Here is a 21,638-nt window from a genome sequence, read left to right on the forward strand (position 1 = left end):
AGATAGAAAGTGGTGGAAAGAGGTGCTTTCTGATCACCTCCTTTGTGCCAGGAATGGTGTGAAATGGTTATAGAAGTTCTTTCATTTAATCTTTACAAGATACCTGGTTAGGAGTTATATCATTGCGCTTCTGTCGATGAGGACAGTGTGGGTGGAGGAGGTAATCGCGTGCCCAAAGTCACACAGCCATTGCAGGGCAGATCCGGGATTCGATCTGGTTTGGTATTCAAAAAAACCTGTTCTCTCCTTTTGGCTCTTTGCTTAATGAAAATTCACGCCATCAGGGGAAAGGGAAGGAAGGAAGGAAGGGAAGGAGGGAAGGAATAAAAAGAAGGAAAAATACTCATGTAGACCCTAGAGGTGTATGAGCCAGCAAACCATTGATGGTCTCTCCCCTAGGAATCCTAACAATGTGCCTCAGTGGTCATTCCTAGGTTTATGACTCCCCATGAACCCCTACGTTCACTCCTAACACCAAATGTATGGTAGATGACCTCAATTCTCCATTCTAGCCTGTGTTCTCTATATGCCCTGCCTCACTCACACTCTCAGAGACAATACAGCCCCGATTCCTCTTCAGTGAAAAGAATTTCACCTTCCTCTCCTTCCTGGTGCCATATTGAATCATGCATATTGAGAATAATTAGTATCACCATGTGGTCATTAAGTGTTATCCTTGAGGTGAGCACAGCATTACATACTGGAGATGTTGGCAAGATGTTTAAGAAACTTGCCTTTGTCCGTAAGACAGAGCCCCACACTTACAGAGTTCGGTCTTATTAGTTGTTGGACTTTGAGAAATCTCTTCACCTCTCTGACACCTCTTGTGTAAAAAGGGAAATAATAATTCCTGCCTGACAGTTCTGCTGTGAAGAAAAAAGATGATTCATTAAATTAAACATGTCTAATATTGTACATAGTGGATTCTCTATAAATGGTAGCAACTCTTACTTTTATTAGTATCAATTATTTATTTTGGCAAACATACCCATATATTTGAAAAAATAGCATAAAATATTGCCAGATATTTACTTGAGAATTTAGACCAGACCACCAATACCAGCCGTCTCTGTCTCCCGCTTCCTCTCTGCAGATGACCTTTCCTTTGTCCCATTCTCTTCCTCCTCTACCTCAAGGCTCTTTGCGTCTTTCCCCTCCTCTCCCTTCTCCCACCTCCAGGGAAGTTGGGTCCCACCACCTGCCCAGGCTCCATGCTGCTTTGTGCATGGAGGCCCAACCGCCCTGCCTGCTCCAGCACCAGGATTTTGCCCCTGCTGTCAATCTCTCCCTCTCTGGCCCCTTCCTCCTTAGGTGTGTGCATTGATGGATAGGAAAGGCAGAGTCTCAAGAAATTCTTGTGTTTAAACTTTCCTGGTGCACTGTGTGAGGCCTGGGAGCAGAAGCTCCCTGAACTGTTTCTATTCCTGAGGGTTACAAACAACGCGGTGAGCTTTTCGAGGCTGGGCTCATCCTCTCCTCATTCCTCTCTCGTCTGCGGCCTTGCAGGAAAGACTGTATATTTCTGGAATTTATTTATTGCATTTTATTAATAGTTCCTGGTATGTTGTCCAGTTATGAGGTGAGTTTTCCCTCCTGGAGCTTGATCCGAGAGTAAAACGCAAGAATCCCAACCTGGGAGTTTCCCGAGCCTCCTGCAGCCCGGAATTCGTGAACTGTGAAACCGCCTCTCATGGCAAAATGGGAAAACTGAAGTCACTGAGGGCTGGCTCCTAGCTGAGGTTGTTGGCTTGTTTGACAGTTGTTACTGGTATTCTGTGCTCTGCCCCGGTCAGGGTTCTGGAGCTGAGCGCCTGGGTTCGTGACTTGCCTCTGTCGGGTATTAACTACAATGACCCTAGGCAAGTTACTTAACATCTCTGAGCTCCAGGTTTATCACCTGTAAGTGGGGAAAATGATTTGTATGAAGTGTTGCAAAGATTAAATAAATTAATAGTTGTAAATCATTTAGAAAGTGGCCGGCATTAGGGAAGGCTCAGTAACTATCTGCGGTCATTGTTGTTGTCATTGTTGTTACAGGACTTACCCAGCTACCTAAGAAGAGAGAAACACTAGGGGTTTGTAGAGCCATGTCGAGCCTCCGAGGGATCAGACGGGGGGCTGTGTCCCCCAAGTTGATCAGTCAGGGTATTGATACTAACTGCTGAAGCAAACCAACAAACCTCAGAAAGGTACAATAGAGTTTATTTCCTCCTATGTCATAGCTCTTTTGCTTAGCAGATGGCATTGTGGTGATTCAGGGATTCTGACTCCTTCCGTCTTATGGTACCAGAATCTGCTAGATCCTCCTTAGCATCTTTCAGTGGATTCTCTCTCTTCAGACCGTCAAGGACGAGAGACAGAGAGAAGAGAGAGAGAAGAACCAATCACGTGGGCCATTGTATCTCCAAACCTTGAAGTAGTTTACAGTGCATTTACCTTCTTCTCCTTATCACAGGCTCAGTCACACACCCCCATCTAAACATGAGGGAGGCTGGAAAATGTCACCTTTTTGAGGGCTCTGGAAGAGGGAATCTGGAAGAGGTCAGCTTCTAGCCAGTCTCTGCCATTGAGGGAGGATGCTTATGGGAGGGGACAACCTCAAGGGAAAGAATCAGAAATCCCAGCTGTTCCCTTAAGTTATTCTGCATGGGCCCGGCCTTGCTGACTCTTTCTCAGCAGCTTGGTACAGTAGGAAAAAGAACAAAGGGAAAAATGCTTGTGTTACGCAGACCTAAGTTGGAACCCCAGACCACGCCTTTCCCCAATGACTAGCTGTCTAAACTCAGGAATCTACTGAGATTCAGTTTCATCACATGGACCAGAATGACAAAATTTGCCTTGAAGTATTGTTGTGAGTGTATTAGGCCAATATTTTTTAAAGCTATTTCAGATGTGTTTTCCTGTGTAAATCGTGTTGCTACGGGAGGTTCTATCTAACCCATTGCATTCACGGGGTTCAGAGTTTCAAGAAAGGCCAGCTACCAGCTAGAAGATGTTTTTCAGCTTTGACTGACAAATAGAGTTTTGTTAGAGTTTGAAGAAAAATGATAGGTTTTAAAGCAAGACTTAAGGAAGAGAAAGAGAGAGAGAGAATTAAAAAAAAAAAATTTCTTTGCTATGTCAAGAATCAAATGTGAAAAAGTCAGAGCATAGAGGTTTATACATAGTATAGCAAACTCTCTTATCCCTGCCTCTGCTAGTCCTGTCTCTTGGCCATGAGGCTTCGTGCCTTAATGGAGGAGGAGGAATTATCATTGAGAAGTGACAGTCCCAAGACCACTCCTTCCAGGGTGGTTTGATGGGGGGAAAGGATACAGAGGAAGATAGAAGACTTCTTATTTCTCTTGCACCCTACACAATGGGAGAAGGCAACTGGAGCAACATCCAGATAGGCGGCAGGAACTCAAGAATGTGAGAGTCAAAGGAACAATGCTATAGGCACGCTAAAGGAGGCTTGAAAGATTCTAGAAAAAACTAATACGGCCACTCACCCACCGGCCGCACGGAGAATAGCACAGCATCTGAGAGGCAAGGCAGAGGCAGCACTGCTGGCCCCTCATGGTCTGTGTGTGGGGTGTAGGGCTGGACCTTCTAGCATGCTCCGGTCAGGGGACACGGGGCCTCAGAAGGCACTCATACACCAGCAGAGCCTGGGTCAAGATGAAGAGGCTGAACAGCCTAAGATGTTGAAATTGGGGGCAAAAACCCAAGTACATATGCTCCAGGAGTGAATGCTCAAAACTCAAAAGGCCAGAGAGGGCCAGCTGCACCAGAGCAGTTAGCAGTTGAGACAGTCAACCAGACTGGCCCCCTGCAGCAGAACCAGCGAGGAATGACACCAAGTTACTGGACTGGACTAATACTCACTTTTGGTAGATGTTGTCCTCCCAGCCAGGCTGTGAGGAGGATCAAGAAGTTAGAGAGAGATACCCCCCCAAATTATTATTATTATACAATAGATAAAAATAAACTATATATAAATTATATGTCCTCTTTATATTGAGAAAAATTGGAGGATCCTCCAAAATGAAGATCAACTAAGATGCTGAAAATGAAATCTTCAAGGACCGTCTCCTGGTGCGTGGTAGGTTAGGAGTTATGGCTGTGGGGTCGAGGAGGGAGGGAGATTCCAGAGGGAGGAGTGCCCAGAAGTTTCTTGGCGTGCACAGTGAGGTGACTGGTGGAGCTTCTCACCTGGAGTTGCTCAGCGGAGAGGGCTGAACAAGAGACGTAGATGGTGAGATAACTGTAGACACTAACGTAGGCACAGGCAGGGACGAGGTGGCCTGGGCTGCAGAATAGGAAGAGAAGACACAGGCCCTACCCATGTGGAATATGTGTGTCAGGAGAGTGAGGCTGCCGAAGGGCCAGAGAAGGAGAAAACAGGGAGAGTCCTGGTCACTGAGGGCAGAGAATATTTAAAGAAAGAAACATCTTTGAGGTATCTTTTCACAATTCCTCTTCTTTTCCCACTCCAAATAAAATCTATCTAATCTAGAGAATATACTTGATTATCCCTTAATAGAACAGGACTTGGGGTTCTAATCAGAACTCCATCTGATTAGATTAGATTAGGTGCTTCAGAGTCTCTCAGTTTCAAGCTGAATGATCTTTATCAATTGCTTCAACTCTCCGAATTTCACTTTCCCAAAGTACAAAACAAGGATTTTAATAACCACAAGTTATCCTAGAAGGTTCTTGTAAAGCTAATGAAATGATGTAGGTTGAGGTGCTTTTGACGCTTACATGTACGTATGTATGTTGGATGTACGTATTTATCATCAGCCACGAGTCCCTCCAGCTCGGGGGCGATCTCATACAAAGTTGGTCCTTCATACATGTTAACCTAGTAGTGAAAGAGCAAATGAAACTTGCTCGCTGTCTTCTTTCAAAACGTGTGATTCGTGTACAGAAAGCATGTTTATACTTTACAGAAATTCCAACAAATTACAAAGAAGGGGAAGGATCGCTGTGGTTACAGGGGGCATGTCTACAAAGCCATCTTCCAGTAGTTCAGCTCTCTTCTGATTTCAAGTGGATAACACAGTTCTGTTGCAGCAGAAAAGGAAATCCTCCAGGATTGCTTTATAACTGAAGTAGGTGAACAACTCCCAAACACGTTTTACCAGGTTAAGAAGTTAATTTCTCTAAAGAATGATTGCACAATTTGGAACACTGATCCTCAACAGCCAAACTTCCAAGCTCTATGCTTCACGTTGCATTTTGAACTTTTTCTGACTTATTTTTACCTCCTACCTGGAATTTATCAATTTATATCTTTATCAACCGATCATCTATCTATATCTATATATTTTTTCACTATTTATTTACATTTTTTTGTTGCAGTAACATTGGATTATAACATTGTATAACTTTCAGGTGTACATCGTAACATATTTCGAATTCTGTGTAGATGACATCATGTTCACCACCCAAAGACTAATCAGAATCCATCACCACACACGTGTGTCTATTTACTCCTTTCACCCTCCTCTCTCCCCGCTTCCCCTCCAGCAACCACCAAGCCAATCTCCGTTCTTATGTGTTTGTTTGTCATTGTTTTTATCTTCTACTTATGAGTGAGATCATACAATATTTGGCTTTCTCCCTCTGACTTATTTCACTTAGCATAATACCCTCAAGGTCCATCAATGGTGTCACAAATGGCCGGATTGCATCATTTCTTATGGCTGAGTAGTATCCCATTGTGTATATCCACCACATCTTCTTTATCCATTTGGCCCTTGTTGGGTACCTAGGTTGCTTCCAAGTCTTGGCTATTGTGGATTATGCTGCAGTGAATATAGGGGTGCATGTATCTTTATGCATTTGTGTTTTCATGTTCTTTAGATAAATACTTAGCAGTGGAATAGCTAGATCACATGGTAGATCTATTCTTAATTTTCTGAGGGAACTCCACACTGCTTTCCATAGTGGCTGCACCGGTTTGCATTCCCACCAGCAGTGTACAAGTGTTCCCTTCTCTCCACATCCTCTCCAACACTTGTTGTTTCCTGTCTTGTTAATTATATCCCTTATGACCAGAGTGAGGTGATATCTCATTGTAGTTTTGATTTGCATTTCCCTGATAGCTAATGATACTGAACATCTTTTCATGTGCCTGTTGGCCATCCGTATATTTTCTTCAGACAAATCTCTGTTCAGATCTTTCGCCCATTTTTCAATTGGGTTGTTGGTTTTTCTGTTGTTGAGCTGTATGAGTTCTTGGTATATTTTGGTTATTAACCCCTTATCTGATGCACGGTTTGCAAATATCTTCTCCTAATTGTTAGGCTGTCTTTTCGTTTTGTTGATGGTTTCCTTTGCTGTGCAGAAGCTTTTTAGTTTGATGTAGTCCCATTTGTTCATTTTTTCTTTTGTTTTCCTTGCCCAGTCAGACGTGGTACATGAAAATATGCTGCTAAGACTGATGTCAAAGAGCGTACTGCCTATGTTTTCTTCGAGAAGTTTCATGGTTTCAAGTCTTACATTCAAGTCTTTAATCCACTTTGAGTTGATTTTTGTGCATGGTGTAAGATAAGGGTCTACTTTCATTCTTTTGTATGTGGCTGTCCAGTTTTCCCAACACCATTTATTGAAGAGACTCTCCTTTCTCCATCGTATGCTCTTGGCTCCCTTGAAAATCAGCTGTCCATAGATGTGTGGGTTTATTTCTGGGCTCTTGATTTTGTTTCATTGATGTGTGGGTCTATTTTTGTGCCAGTACCATGCTGTTTTGGTTAGTATAGCTTTGTAGTATATTTTGAAATCAGGGAGTGTGATACCTCCAGCTTTGTTCTTTTTCCTCAGGATTCCTTTGGCTATTGGAGGCCTTTTGTTATTCCATATAAATTTTAGGATTCTTTGTTCTATTTCTGTGAAAAACGTTCTTGAACCTTTGATAGGCACTACATTGAATGCATAGATTGCTTTAGGAAGGACACCTTAACCATGCTAAGTCTTCCATTCCAAGAGCACGGAATATCTTTCCATGTCTTTGTGACTTCTTCAATTTCTTTCAACAAGGTTTTATAGTTTTCAGTATACAGATCTTCCACTTCTTTGGTTAGGTTTGTTCCTAGTATTTTATTCTTTTTGTTGCAATTGTAAATGGGATTGTATTCTTAATTTCTCTTTCTGCTACTTTGTTGTTAGTGTATAGAAACGTAACCGATTTTTGTATGTTGATTTTGTATCCTGTGACTTGACTGCACTCATTTATTATTTTTAAAAGGTTTTTATTGGATTCTTTAGGACTTTCTATATATAAAATCATGTCATCTGCAAGTAGTGACAGTTTCACTTCCTCCTTTACAATTTGGATCCCTTTTATTTATTTTTCTTGCCTGATTGCTCTGGCTAGGACTTCCAATACTATGTTAAATAAAAGTGGTGACAGTGGGCATCCTTGTCTGCTTTCTGTTCTCAGAGGGATAGCTTTCAGTTTTTCTCCATTGGGAATGATATTAGCTGTGGGTTTATCACATATGGCATTTATTTTGTTGAGGTATTTTCCTTCTACACCCATTTTATTTAGAGTTTTTGTCATAAATGGATGCCGTATCTTGTCAAATGCTTTCTCTGCATCTACTGAGATGATCACATGAGTTTTGTTCTTCATTTTGTTAATGTGGTGTATCATGCCGATTGATTTGTGGCTGTTGAACAACCTTTGCCTCCCTGGAATAAATCCCACTTGATCATTGTGTTTGGGGTGTTTTCGTAGTTCTTCTCTGTTCTCTTCTTCTTCTCTTGCTCTCGTCCCTTGTGACTTCATGGCTTTATTTAGTAATATTTTTTTAGCAATTTTTCAGTAATATTTTTTATTTCTTTCCTCTTACTTATTCGTTTCTTTATTATCACTTTCTGGTTTGTGATTACTGTAAGGTTCCTATGTAATATTCTACGTATATAGCAATCTATATTGAGTTGATAGCCTCTTTAGCTTGACCTCTTTCTAAAAGCTCTGCTCTTTTATTCCCCTCCTCCTACATTTTATGTTTTTGAAATCATATCTAATCTCTTATTTTGTGCGTGTCTATCCATTACCCTCTTATCATTGAAATAAGTAATTTTAGTTCTTTTGTCTTTTAACCTTCGTATTATCCTCATAGGTGGTTGATCTGCTACCTTTACTGTATTTTTGCCTTTACTATTGATTTTATTGCCTGTTTTGGGTTTTTTTTTTTATATATACTTTTGTTAGCCCTATTTGTGGTCTTCTCTTTCCCACTTAAATCAGTCTCTTCAGCATTTCTTGTAGAGCAGGTTTCTTGGTGATAAACTCCTTTAATTTTTTGGTTGTTTGGGAAACTCTATCTCTCCTTCCAATCTGAATGATAACCTTTCTGGATAGAGTATTATTGGCTGTAGGTTTTTTCCTTTCAGCACTTTAAATAAGTCTTTCCACCCTCTTCTAGCCTGTAGGGTTTCGGCTGAGAAGTCTGCCAATAGCCTTATGAGCTTTCCTTTGTATGTCACTTGTTGCCTCTTTCTTGCCACTTTTAGAATTCTCTCTTTGTCTTTAGTTTGGGAAATTTTAATTATAATGTGTCTTGATGTGGGCCTCTTTGGGCTTATCTTGTTTGGTGCTCTCTCTGCTTCCTGTACCTGGATGTCTGTTTCCTTCTTTAGGTTAGGAAAGTTTTCAGCTGTTATTTACTCAAATAGATTCTCTCCCCCTTTGTCTCTCTCTTCTCCTTTTGGGACACCGAGATGCACCCAGAGCATACCAGGCAAGTCTCATTTCACTGAAGAACTGTGCAGCTTTCTTTCTGGTGATTTTCAGTTGTTCTCTGAGACAAATGAATTTGTATATGGGCTCTTTAAGAGCCTGTTTTTTTTGGCTTTCAACAGATAGCTTTTCTGAAGGTATCCCCCATAGCAGTTAATAGCCAATGAAGCCAGATAGTAGGTCACTCATCTCAGTTCTGCAGAGTCTGAAGGATGCTTATAGCGGTAACACACCCCCTGCTCAGATCTGCACTCCTCCAGGGAGGGCTGTGTACCTTGGGGTGGCTCCTGCCCAGCTGGCTGTGAAGTGAAGGTCCACGGCTCACGAAGGTGGCTTTTTTTCTCTCCAGAAGGAAGTTCTGCCTCAGTCAATACTGTCCCTTATTGGGGTTCTTTTTATCCAGTTTTCAGCTCTCTCTCCAGGGTAATTTTTCCAAGAATAGTTGTAACCTGGTTGTGTTCATGGGAGGAGGTGAGTTCAGAGTCTGCCTATGCTGCCCTATTGATGAGTTCTGTTGTATATCTATATTTTTCTATCTATATTTTTAGTCTCTTGATCTACCTTGTTTATCTAACTGAGCTATAAAGCCATAAATAGCTAGTTCTTTCTTCATAACGTACCCTAATTCTAGAACTTTCCATGCTCCTTCACACAGCATGCTTGTTAAAGAAATGTTTGTTCAAAGAATGCATGAATGAACAGATGAGCAGGTGAACGTCAAAGTAAGAGAGAACTTGTGTTAATTTATACTTTTCCTGTTTCTCACAGTCACTGTAGGCAATAAAACTAATATAATTTATGAAAGCATTTACATATCAACAGTGGGTTTTTTTACAGATAGAATGAGGAGATACATTGAATGAAATTACCCATGAATAGAAAGAGCCATTACTCGCTGCTTATTCATTTTTCCAGGTGTAAAACTCAAAATACTCGAGAATTCATGTCTGTACATTGCCCCCAGGCTATCGCTAAAGCATGTTGTTTTTCTCCAAAATAGTTTCACCTCTTTGTGACATGCAAGGATCAAGACTTAAAGCCTTTTTAATTTCTAAGATTTAGGATCAGATCCAGTAAACATAACACCATCCGACAACGTAAATTCTTTCAAAGACTCTGTTTTTGTTGGAGCAAGAAGCATGCCAGAGGTGAACAATTTGCCTGTCAGGAATCTCTGAGCCTGCTCCCCGCCTATCAGACCTGCCATCAAGTGAGTGAGTGAATGTTTTATATGCTTCTTGCTTCTTTCTGATTTGAAAAACTCAAAGCTTTAAGGTCTTTAAAAAGAATGTGAGATTTTATTTTATGTTTTTTTGAAATGTTACATCCCTAAATAAGTTTTATTTCACTGCGGGTCATTCCGATACAATACTTGATGTGAAACTCTAATGAAAGTCTTTAGATGCATGGCAATTATTATTCATCTGATTTATGTTTTCCAGGCCAAGGAAAGAGGCAATTCTTCATTGTAAAACATTAATCTTATGTTTTATCCTATTTTAAACTTTTCCAAGTATTTCATAACGTTAGCTTATTTGATCCATGGTAGGAAGAGCAGAGATCAATTGTCCCATATTATAAATAGGGAAATAATGCTCAGAGAGGTTAGGTGATTTTCCTGAGATCACACAGCGATTGGTAGAACTATGACTGAAACATCGCTCTTCCCTATGTCATTCTTCTACCTGTTCCACTGAAGCCAGGAGCAGCCTCCACTCCCCATGGCCATAGAGAGAAAGAGCACAGGTGCTCCTGTTCCACGTCTCACTCCACCTGAGGCTGGGCTACATGGTATGCCTTTGTATTTCACATACTGCTCACTCCCTATAACATATTTTCTGTAATTAAAGTAATTCTAGAGAGTTTCTGCCGCTTACAAGTTTATGATTTTTAATCACAAACACTGTGTGAAAAAGGAATAAAATGAAAAGGACCCCAGTTTTCTCATCAGTAATACTTATCCTCACCAAGCTGTGCAGAGGGGCAAGTTAGGTAAGGGATGTACCTCCAACGCGAATAACGCAGCAGTCCATGAGACTCGCGGGGACTTGCTTCCAGGAACCGCCCCGATAAGGATACCAAAATCCCCTTATGCTCAAGTCCCCGAGTTGGCCCTCCATATTTGCTTGCGGGTTCCGCGTCCTCCTGTGATTTCCGCATGCACAGATTGAACCAACCGCAAATTGTAAACAGTACCCGATTTGCCGTTGGTTGAATCCGCGGATGGAGAAGGCCGATTGTACACGTGGAAGGAAAACTCCATCCTGGTCCCTATTCTGGGAACTGGGGACGTAATGGAGAGTAAGACTGAAAAGATTCCTGCCAGTACGATTTAAAGGAAATAGGTAGCATGAATATTGTTTGTTCTTACTGTCTTCTCATGTCTGAAAGAGCTATGATTCACTATTTTGTAGAGTACACTTAGCTCTAAACCACGAATGCATTAGGACGTCTTGGTTCTAATTTCTCTCTTCTATTAACTGTTTGATATTAAGCGAGATATTTAAATCCACTGGATCCCAGCCTCCCCGTGTCTAAAATGAAGGGTGTGTGGTCATTTCTAAGTCTCTTCTGTTCTGACACCCAGTGTCGGTGCGGACAAGGGAGGCTCTGCGGCAGGGTGGCCCTGATGTGGGGGCCTCGGTGTCCCTGTGGAAGGCGAGGGAGGGCGGGGAGAGAGATTTCCTGCAAGCAGCGGCCCCATTCCCACACTTCCCTCTGCGCTCCGCTTTCCTTGGTCTTTCACCCCAGGGTCAGGGGTGAGAATTCGCCCCGAAGCTTATTCTCGTTTCTCTCAAAGAGAACTCCAACAGGAGTCACAAAGATGATAAAGGGGTGAGGAAATAGGACCCAGGGGGACTTTTGGGGGAAATGGATTGCTTAGCCTGGAGAAAGAAAAGCTGAGGGGTGACCAACTTTACAGCAGGTTAAAGGAAAAGTTCCTGAGCCGTAAACGAGATGGCTTGTGGCCGGAGGCCCACGTGCAGGCTCATGGAGGCTGGCGGCCAGCTGCCACCGGGCAGGGAACAGCGGCTGCAGCGCGCGCCCTGCGCCAGGACCGGGCCTGGAGACTCCAGCGAGGACGCAGCCCGGGGCCCGGGGGGGCGCAGCCACTCCCTGCTCCGGGCTCTGCCAGGAGGGGTCCCCGGCTCGGGGCAGAACCGGGCAGGCCGGCCGCTCTCTCCAGAACTTCTGTGGGTACCTCACACGTCAGCATTCTCTGGTCTCTTTTTCCTCCATCCCTACTGTCAAGAATTCAAATCATCAAACATGTATGGAATACTTTTTATGTTTGATGTCGATCTGTATTTTCTTCGATCTTCTTTGGATTTTCTAAAAATGTTTTTTTCCTAATCCGTAAAATAAAGATGGAAATATCCTGACCCACTCCCTTGCAGAGTGATTGTGCCTAGAAAAAGAAAAGATAATCTGCACGATGTCAGGGCACCTCACAAACGTTTGCCGTTATATAGGAAGGATGGGAATGGAGGGACGTGTTGTGGCACAGCTGGTTCCTCCGGCTCACGAGAGCCGAAGTCAAATATTTACGAATTTTGTGAGCCAGGCACTAAAATGTTGTCCCTTGAAATTGACTATGGTGGGAGTATTTACAATGCAGAAATTGGTAAATGCTCCAAATCAGAGCTGTCTCTGCTCCTCCGGAGAGCCGCTTTGCTAGCTCTTCCGTGGATATAAGTGCATTAAATGAGATTCATATTTATTTATATTTGTTTGGAAAAAGGGAAAAAATCCCAAAGGCCATATTTTAAAATACAGTGTTTTATATGTGTATATTCATTTATGTATATATATGCATATGTATGTATTCTAAAGTTCAAATGATGTGCAATTTTTTAAACAAAACAGAAAGTGTTTTCACCAGGTGAAAGCTAATATGGATGGATGGCCATGACACAGGCCAGACTGCATGAGCTTTGACTTTCCCCCATCTGACGGAAGCTGACACTCGCCGGCCCCCCACCACCCGGCGGTCTCTGACCACCCCCTTACCCGCAAGCGTCTCCCTGCACGGGGGCCCATCTGCACATCCGCCTGGTGCTTTGTTGAGCTCCCCTCACTGACTCTCTTTGGTGGCAAAGGCGGTCCCAGGAGGCTCTGGTCTCCAGCCTGCGTTCCTCGTTCCCTTGCTGCCTTTTTTGCCGGGAATCCTCCATCAGCGTGCCCTCATAGGCCTACACGTCTCTCAGTCTCATTGCAGATGGAGTTTGTAGCGCTATTTCTTGCCTTTGTTTTGTTGTTGTGATTGATTGTTTTTAGAGAGAGGTGGTACCAGATTTACTGTCTTGAAAAGTAAATTGTGCTTTAGAAAACCATTTTATTGAAAAAACAGAAATGGTTTTTATGTTATCGGTTTGTATATGGCAATGATATTTCCGAAGACTTGATGATTGTTGATAAAGAAAACTTCTGGTAATGAATCCCGGAAGCTTCCATCAGAGAAAGGACCATGATCTACAAACTGATCCAGCACTGGCTGGATGGGATGTGGCGTGTTTGCAGGGGTAGGGCTGAATGTTTTTAATGGAATATTCCCAAAGCCTCTGGGGTATAGTAATTCATATAACACGGGGAATTATCGTGCACACTGGATATAAGAGAAGACAATTAATTCCCTTGCTGGACTGTTTGCTCTCTGAATGCAAGACCCGTATCCATCATTTTTACTGTGGAATTCTCAGCACCTGGAATGGCGGCTGGCACCTGGCAGGTGTTTGATTTGTACTCATTCAATGGGTAAAAAAAAAAAGCATTCAGCAAGTCATGACGTCCCTCTGGGAACAAAACCCTCCCGATTATACAATTTGGAAGGGAGGTGATGTTGGTAGGAAGAGCATGAATTATGAAGTCAGTTACAATTTTGTGAAAATCCTCGTCAACATATTAGCCAGGATAAGCTCTTCCTTGTTTCTGACCGTTGTTTCATGTAAAATGGAGATCGTAACTACACTGCAAAATCACTGTGAATGTAAATCAGAAACCATATTTAAAATATCTATAAACTATTTTAAATATAAACTATATCTAAAGTATGAGCACATGATCTATCACAGAGGATGCTTAAATAAATATGGATTTCCCTCTCTCCCTGGGAGTCTATGACCCTGTCTCGGGGAGGACTTTGTTTGCTAATGGAGAGGGGCGTCACTTGATTCTGGCCCCGGGCAGGGTGGAGACACAGGGGCCACATCATTACACACATCAGGGCGGAGGTGGAGGCAGCAGAAACTTACTCATGGAAAATGCTCGTATGTTTTATTTTAATGATTCATTTGCACTCTGAAGAAAAAGTGTGCTGGATAAAGTCCTGCTTATCATGATCATGAGTTCTGTGTCAGTGAATTAATAGTAGTGCACTGATGATATGGGGTAGAAAGCAGATACGCACGTGTCGGGAATGTGAAGCCTTGTGTGCGGGTGGAAGAGTGACCCCAATAAGCATCCTGCTCTGTCTCGATGGCCTCAGTCAACCACTCAGCAAGATTAGCTGATTAGACCTTCAGACACCGTAAGTCTGTCTTCTTGGACAATCTTCCCAGTAACTATTTCTCTCTCACAGTTTGCTGGCTGGTGGGTCTGGCTGTAGTTCTCTGGTACCTCGTGCTATTGCTGTTGATTTATCTCTCAGTGGGGAAATAATGGTCTTATGCAAAAACCCTTTACTGATCTGGTCCCTGGTCCCAAGCGCTGGGCTGAGCTCCAAGAATGTGGAAATAAATGCAACAGGATCCCGGTCTTTCTGTCTAGTGAGGGCCAGAGGCATGCAATCAGCTCATCTCAGTAAAACGTCCTGAGTGATCCAGAGGCGATGTGTACAGGAAGGTCCAGGAGGATTGACGAGGTAGCGAAAAATTGGGGGATTGGGAATGGAAGTGACATTGACTGAGACTTAAACGACTTCAGGCTGAGAAAGCAATGAGGTCCTCAGTGGAGCCAGGCCCCTGGAGGATGGGCGCTGCACCCGCCACGTGAGTCCTCTGAGATGCCAGGACTGGAAAGGGCTGTTGGTTTCACCTTGGCCATGCCTCAGGCTTGACAACCTTTGATGTCCTCCCTTGAAAGCTTTTCTTATAAAACTAGCTCTTCAGCTATACTGTTAATTTGACCAGGGCTTCACATCTCAGTAACTCATGCCTCCACATCCTGAATTCTTTGCAGAGAGCCATGCCTTGCAGATCTGCCCTCCTAGGAGGAGAGGGAGCGTGGTTTAGGTCTGTTACAACCCGTGCCTTTAACGCTGGACGCATTTCGTGTAAGTAGGCATGCCTCCATCTGAACTCCTGACAGTAATAAAATTACAGCTTTATTTATGGTGACAGCAGCGCTGAGCTGTCGGCTGGCTGATGACGCATGAGCTCAGTACATTATTGGAGGGAGGGCTTTCCAGATGTATGTCTCAAAAGACATAAGAAACGCTTCAGTACCAGGTTAAATTAAGTAATGAGAAGAAGTCAGAGAAGAGTGAGAGAGACTTCAAGATGAAGACACAGGGATAGACTGCTTTTTTATCATTTTATTTCTGTTTTACCTGTGGGCTGTCCCCAAAATTTAATGCCTCTGGCTTCTTAGAAAACTAACTTACCTGCCATTTTCATTAAGCAATTAAGATGACCACTGTTGATTTTCTCTCATATTTGGCCTACTGAAGATACTTTTAAATTATTAAATTAAAATTATATCATTTGTGTGAAGAGTGCTAATAAGGCTGGATAGTATATTAGGAACATGAACTCTGGAGAAAGAGGCAGATCCTAGTTTAGTTTTTGGCTCTGCCACTGTGTGACTCTCAAAACATTATTTACCTTCTCTGACCTCCAGTTTCTTTGCATGTAAATGGAGATAACAGTCCCTACTGGGCTGAGTTATTAGAAAGTTTAAGTGAAATAAAATATGTAAAATGCCAGCACAGGGTATACACAGAGTGAATACTCATTAAATAGCAGCTCCTATTTATATTATATTAAATGAAACATGATTTTTCCCAAGAAGAACCGAGACAATTTATGTAGACATTTTTTTATAAAATCTTCACATATCTGTTATCATCAGTTGACTCTCTCCATTTATAGAAATAAAAATAGAATAAAATAGAATTATCCATAATTGGACAGTTGTGAGTTAACTTTCAGGTAAAAATATATCAGTCAAGGATTCATAACATCTTAGAACAAGGGGATTTGTTCCACTTTTAGAAGTGGCTGTCGGTGAAAATGTAGAGTTTCGTAGAAATAGGGAAGAGCTTGAGGTTGAGAGATCTAGTGGGAGCCGCTGTCCTGTCACTTCTCAGCTCTGTGACTGTGGGCAGGCCATCCAACTGCCCGGCTGCTCCAAACCTTCTTTTCTAGAGCCACAAAATAAGAATGATAACATTTCCCTCTTCGTAGTGTCTTACTGGTTTAATGAGGTACCATGAACATTTTTGACCAGAGAAGTTACAAAATTAACACTTCTCATGCTTAAGCCACATGAGATTAAGGGTCAATGAGGAAAGGCTATAAATCAGACCAGAAAAAGCAGCATGAACCTGGCGAAAGGCACACCAGTCAAAAAAGGACAAAAACCAAAAAAAATCTCAGCCCCGTAAAGAGAAGGAAGTTGGTGATGCCGAGAGTTGCTAGGGTGACGTCAGTGGACAGAGTATACAGAGACACCACAGTCAGAGCAGTAAGGTCAATATCAAGCAGGCATCACAGCCTGGGAATTGACCAGACTTCAGGGTCCAAGAGGGAGGTGTGGAGCAGACACACAGCCAGCCATGAGAGGGAACCAGGGAGGGAGACCGCACCTGTGAGAAATTGCTGCAGTCCCAAGCTGCCTTCCACAAAGACGGCCTGAGTGCTGGTCACTCTCATTTCCTAACTCATTTATCTTTTACAAAATCACATCCTGTGGACCTGGTATTCATAGGGCTACAAGTGTTGTCAGAACCCCAGCCCCACTTGACACATAACATATATCACGTTTGTCCTGTTGATGCCATGGAGAGTGATGTCACGTGTAGAGAGACAATACAGGGCTTTGTTGGAAAGGTAGCTTCCACATTTCGAGAAAATCGGGGTTGAGTCTCTTTGTTTGGGTGCTCAGACAAGAAATGAGCTCTTGCACCTCAAGTGTCTATTGAGTGAACAATCTCCCAACGTCATCAGGAAGCCTAGTGCAGCAACGACTGAGAAATCTTTCTTTCTTTCCCATGCTCTTCCCTCCATGCGAGAGGCTAGGATTACTAAACTCCATTCCAGGTGCCGTACTGACATGCATCTTTCTATCCACCGTCCTGTGCTGTTGTGAAAGAGATCATTTCTATCCAGACACTTAAACCCGTGTTCTCTGTCACATTTGATGATAGGATTTCCCTTGCCTTTATTAGGTTTGCATTATTCAGATACTGTATAAAAGAGCCATTGTTTTACTGAGTTAGAAAAATAAATTAAGTCTTTGAGTGGTGGATGTCTTTGATAAGAAACTCTATTTGTGGATGCATAGGGAGTTGATATTTCGATGTCTGTTTAGCTGAAGTTATTTATCCAGGACGGCTCCAGCTGGCCGGGAAGTTCAGGTGACTGTAGGCAGCCACTGGCTCTGCAGCTCACAGCAGCTTTTTTGCTCCGTTTGTTAAATGGGGTGTTAGTTTGCAGCACACCATCTCCAAGCATGAGCTCCCCGGAGGCAATATCCTCCTGTGTGCAGTGAGGGTTTCAGCTTGGATTCCTGTGCCCGTTGAAAAGCAAACCTTTCTTTTTTTTTTTTTTTTTTTTTAAAGATTTTATTTTTTCCTTTTTCTCCCCAAAGCCCCCCTGCGGTACATAGTTGTATATTCTTCGTTGTGGGTCCTTCTAGTTGTGGTATGTGGGATGCCGCCTCAGCGTGGTTTGATGAGCAGTGTCATGTCCGCGCCCAGGATTCGAACCAATGAAACACTGGGCCGCCTGCAGCGGAGCGCGCAAACTTAACCACTCGGCCACGGGGCCAGCCCCAAGCAAACCTTTCTTTTGTGGAAAATAAATTGCCAGCACTTTGGGAAGATTCTAATGAAAAAACCCAGTCCAAGGTTATTCAAGAGTGAGATGTCGCTTCAGCCTGAAGTTCATTGGTTGGGCTGTTTATCTTGGCAATGAGTTGACCTCAATTAAAGAGCCAGAGACAATAAAAGAAAAAAATTAAAAATAGAGACAAAATTGAAATTAGCATTTATTGTCTACTTCAAATTAGTTTTCATACTAAGGATCCTACATGGATATTTTCTTAATCTTCTCAATAAGCCCTCTTGCATAGAAGAAATAGAAGCTCAGATAGATCAAGTTACTTACTCAAAGTCATATTCCTAGAAATTAGCAGAGCTGACTCCAAGGTCAATGCACCTTCTATTAGCTCTGCTTACCCTTGTGGCTTCATGTGCCATCATCATATGATGCAATAGTGCATGATCAAATTTAACCTTGGGGGATGGTGTTTCTTGACTACTTAGACTGGTAAGTGAATCAGTGACATAAGGGTTATTTAAAAAAATGTTTAATACACACATTTAAAAACAAAACAAAGATATCATGTATGCCTGAATTTGGTACTTATACAGATAAAATATTTTATCATGTCATTATTCTTTTTAAAATTTAATAGCATAAGTTTGGAAATGGATGATGTCTATAAGACTAAAGGCAAAATAAACTCTATATAAGTACTGCAAACTAGTTGATAAAATTGCTTGTCATGTGGGTACAGACTGATAATTCTTTTACCACTATATACATATACTGGAGTTGAGTAATAGATGGCAGCAAATAATGAGTCTAGTTCCTCACTGTTGGAATGGGAAGTTACATATATGCAGGGAGAGAAGGCTAGAATAATCCATGTGGTAAGGAATTAGAGTTAAAGACATCAAAAACTCATGATTGTCTTAATCTAAACACAGAAAGTTACATATAGAAATATTAGTAGATGAGTACATGCACACAGGTAGGCACACACAGATATTTCCTTGCTCTGTTGGTTTGGAAGGCCTAGAAGCAATGACATCCCAGTAGCAATGAGCACCTCTAATGCGCAGATCTTGGTTTCTAATACCCCTCTTCAGTAAGAGGAACCAGGGGTCCTTGGAGAGACGCCCTGTACTAAAACTAGTGCAGAAATTTCACAAAATGATCTTGGAGCATCTTGTAGCGCAAGAAAATAAAATAGTGCTCAAAAAAAAAAAAAAAAAAAACCCTAAATAGCACCAAAATGATGAGACAAAGGAATAAACTGGAAAAACTTCCAATAGCTAAAGCTGTAAAAATTGAGCAAAAAAATAGTATTGGATTATTACCAAACTTACAAAATAAACACCCATGAGTCAGTACTGCTATAAATAAATGACTAAATAAATAAATAGAGGATAATAGACAAATATCCTATGCAGAAAAATTCCAAATAATTTTTGTAGGTATTCTGCCTCCAGGAAGATGGAGCATAACTCACTACTCTTTAAATGTGGACTCAGGGTAATTTGCTTCCAAGGATTATAGTTTGGAAAGTATAGTATGGGAAAAAGAGTGACTTTACAGTGGAGATGAGCTCAGCAGTTGGTCGAGGTCAACATCAACAGTGATAAATCATGTTCATAGCATGGATCCTTCATATGGTGTGATGAGAATGGCACTTTATCTCTGTGGCCTTCTTCTCCAAAACTGAGAAAAACATCAGAAAATCCAAATTGAGAGATATTCTACAAAATATCTAACCAAACTTCTTCAAAATTGTCAAGGTCATCAAAAACAAGGAAAGTTTGAGAAACTGCCACAGCCAAGAGGAGCCTAGAGAGATGTGGCATCTAGATGTAATGTGGGATCCTGGAACATAAAAAGGACATTTGGTAAAAAATTTAAAAATCTGAACAGTGTAGAGACTTCCTCAATGATAACATACCAATATTGGTTCATCAGTTGTAACAGATGCTTCATACTCACGTACCGATTTAGTAACAGAGGGAGGCAATGTGAGAGATACAGGAACTCTGTACCATCTTTGCAATTTTCAAAAATCTGAAACAGTTCTAAAGTAAAAAGTTTATTTTAAAAATCAGTAAACACTTTGAAACTCCATAGATTAAGTGAATCAATGCATTTTTAACTCAGGATCACTGTACTTTTCTAATGGTACAATCAGACTTATGGGCAGGAGCGGGTAGAGAACACACTTGAGGGCCAGAGAAGAGGCCTTAGGGCTTCTGAATGCTTGCAATGGGGCGCTACACCTTGATCACTGTCCTGTCACTGACCACCGTCCTATCTGTACAGACCAGCTGGAAGATTTTGGCTTCCTCTCACACTTCTCTGCCTGGGCTCTGAAAAGCAAACTGTGTACCTTGGAGCCCCTTATAGCCAAGCCCTTGGGCACTGGAATGGAGAAGGTGATATGATGTGTGGATGTGACATCTCCTGTGTGAAATGACTCAGAGGCCCCTGGTACTGGCACAGGTCATCAGTTTGGGATTTTAGGCAGGTGTTCTGGGCTGTGTGTTTTAGTAATGGTTAAATATTTGTACAGCCAGCCCTGGTGGTCCAGTGGTTAAGAGTTGATGCTGTCTCACCGCTGCAGCCTGGGTTCATTTCCCAGTCAGGGGACCACACCACCCACCTGTTGATTGTCATACTGTAGCAGCTGCGTGTTGCTGTGATGCTGAAAGTCATGCCACCAGGATTCCCAATACTGCAGGCTCACCCATGGTGGACAGGTTTCAGCAGAGCTTCCGGACTAAGACAGACTAAGAAGAAGGACTTGGTCAACCACTTCCAAAGAAAATTGGCCATGAAAACTTTGAACAGCAGCTGAACATTGTCTGATACAGCATCAGAAGGTGAAAGGATGACGCATAAAGACCGGGCAGCCTTCCACTCTGCTGTCCCCAGGGTCACTAAGAGTTGGGATCAACTTGAGACCACTAACTTGACAGAATCACTTTTGCCTTCCTGCTGCACTTATAAATGAATTCTAGTTCATGGATTAGAATTCACATTGAGTGGACTAAATGTCTCTAAGTGATTGACACTGGCTTATAAAGTTACATTCAATGACATTATAAGGAAAAAGAGAAAGTAAAGCCAAATTTCAGCTGAAGGACAAAGGGTATGAGGAAAGATAAAAATGAAACCAGGAGATGACTACATAACAGCCTGCTCTGAGTTCTGGCATTTGCTAATGATGGACCCAAAATATGGTTCTGGATTTTCTAGCAACCAACATATGAAAGGAAATGGGATTAGATGTGTAATTCACAGTGAGATAAACACAGGTCAGCTGGAACCAGTACAAAAAGGGCTTTCAAGGTTCTGGAAATGTTCTGTTTCTTGGTCTGGATTTGTGAAAATTTGTCAAGTTGTGTACCCTTGTTACGTGAAATTTGTATATTCTACCTCACTAAGGTTTTAAGTCAATGGAAAAGATTCGAGTAGAGGAGAAGTTGGAAACAAAGCACAGGGGCATGTTTGAAACCAGACATTAGGAGGAGACAAAGTATCAGTTGCTTCGGTGACCTTTCCCCAGTGAATTCTCCTGTGGAAGACACTGTCTGATATGGTGAGTAACACATAGCATGTCCACCTCTCATCCCCATCTGATGAAAATAAACACAACAATGTTGTTCATAGAGGAGCTTCTTTACGTTTCTCAGAAAACCAATGGGGTCATGACAAAGTCTTCTTAACATTCTGAGAAAGCAGGCTCCCAGGTGCCGTTATGTGATCCACAGATGGACGAGCTGTCTTGCTACCTGCTACCTGGCTCGCTGTCAGTCTCCTGTCCCATCACAGTCAGTTTCCCCACAGCAGACAGAATGCGACTCCTACCCCTCCCCACAGAGCCTGCCAGACCCTGCCCGGTTCATCCCTGGACACTTTGCTGTCACCTT

The 21,638-nt window shown here is 42.3% G+C and overlaps 1 long non-coding RNA gene across 2 annotated transcripts in view; it reads left to right on the forward strand.

Annotated features, from left to right (window-relative positions):
• Window positions 1-10,932: 10,932 nt before the first annotated feature.
• Window positions 10,933-21,638, forward strand: part of LOC139075466 (uncharacterized) — a 44,296-nt gene continuing 33,590 nt past the window's right edge. The window contains exons 1-2 of one of the 2 annotated variants that reach the window (XR_011525822.1): window positions 10,952-11,079; window positions 11,658-12,115. This is a non-coding gene — a long non-coding RNA (uncharacterized lncRNA). Of the gene's footprint in view, window positions 11,080-11,657; window positions 12,116-21,638 lie in introns of those variants that run through there. The other variant, XR_011525821.1, reaches the window with a different exon arrangement.

Source organism: Equus przewalskii, chromosome 14 (genome assembly GCF_037783145.1).
Source record: "Equus przewalskii isolate Varuska chromosome 14, EquPr2, whole genome shotgun sequence".
Classification (NCBI taxonomy): domain Eukaryota; kingdom Metazoa; phylum Chordata; class Mammalia; order Perissodactyla; family Equidae; genus Equus; species Equus przewalskii.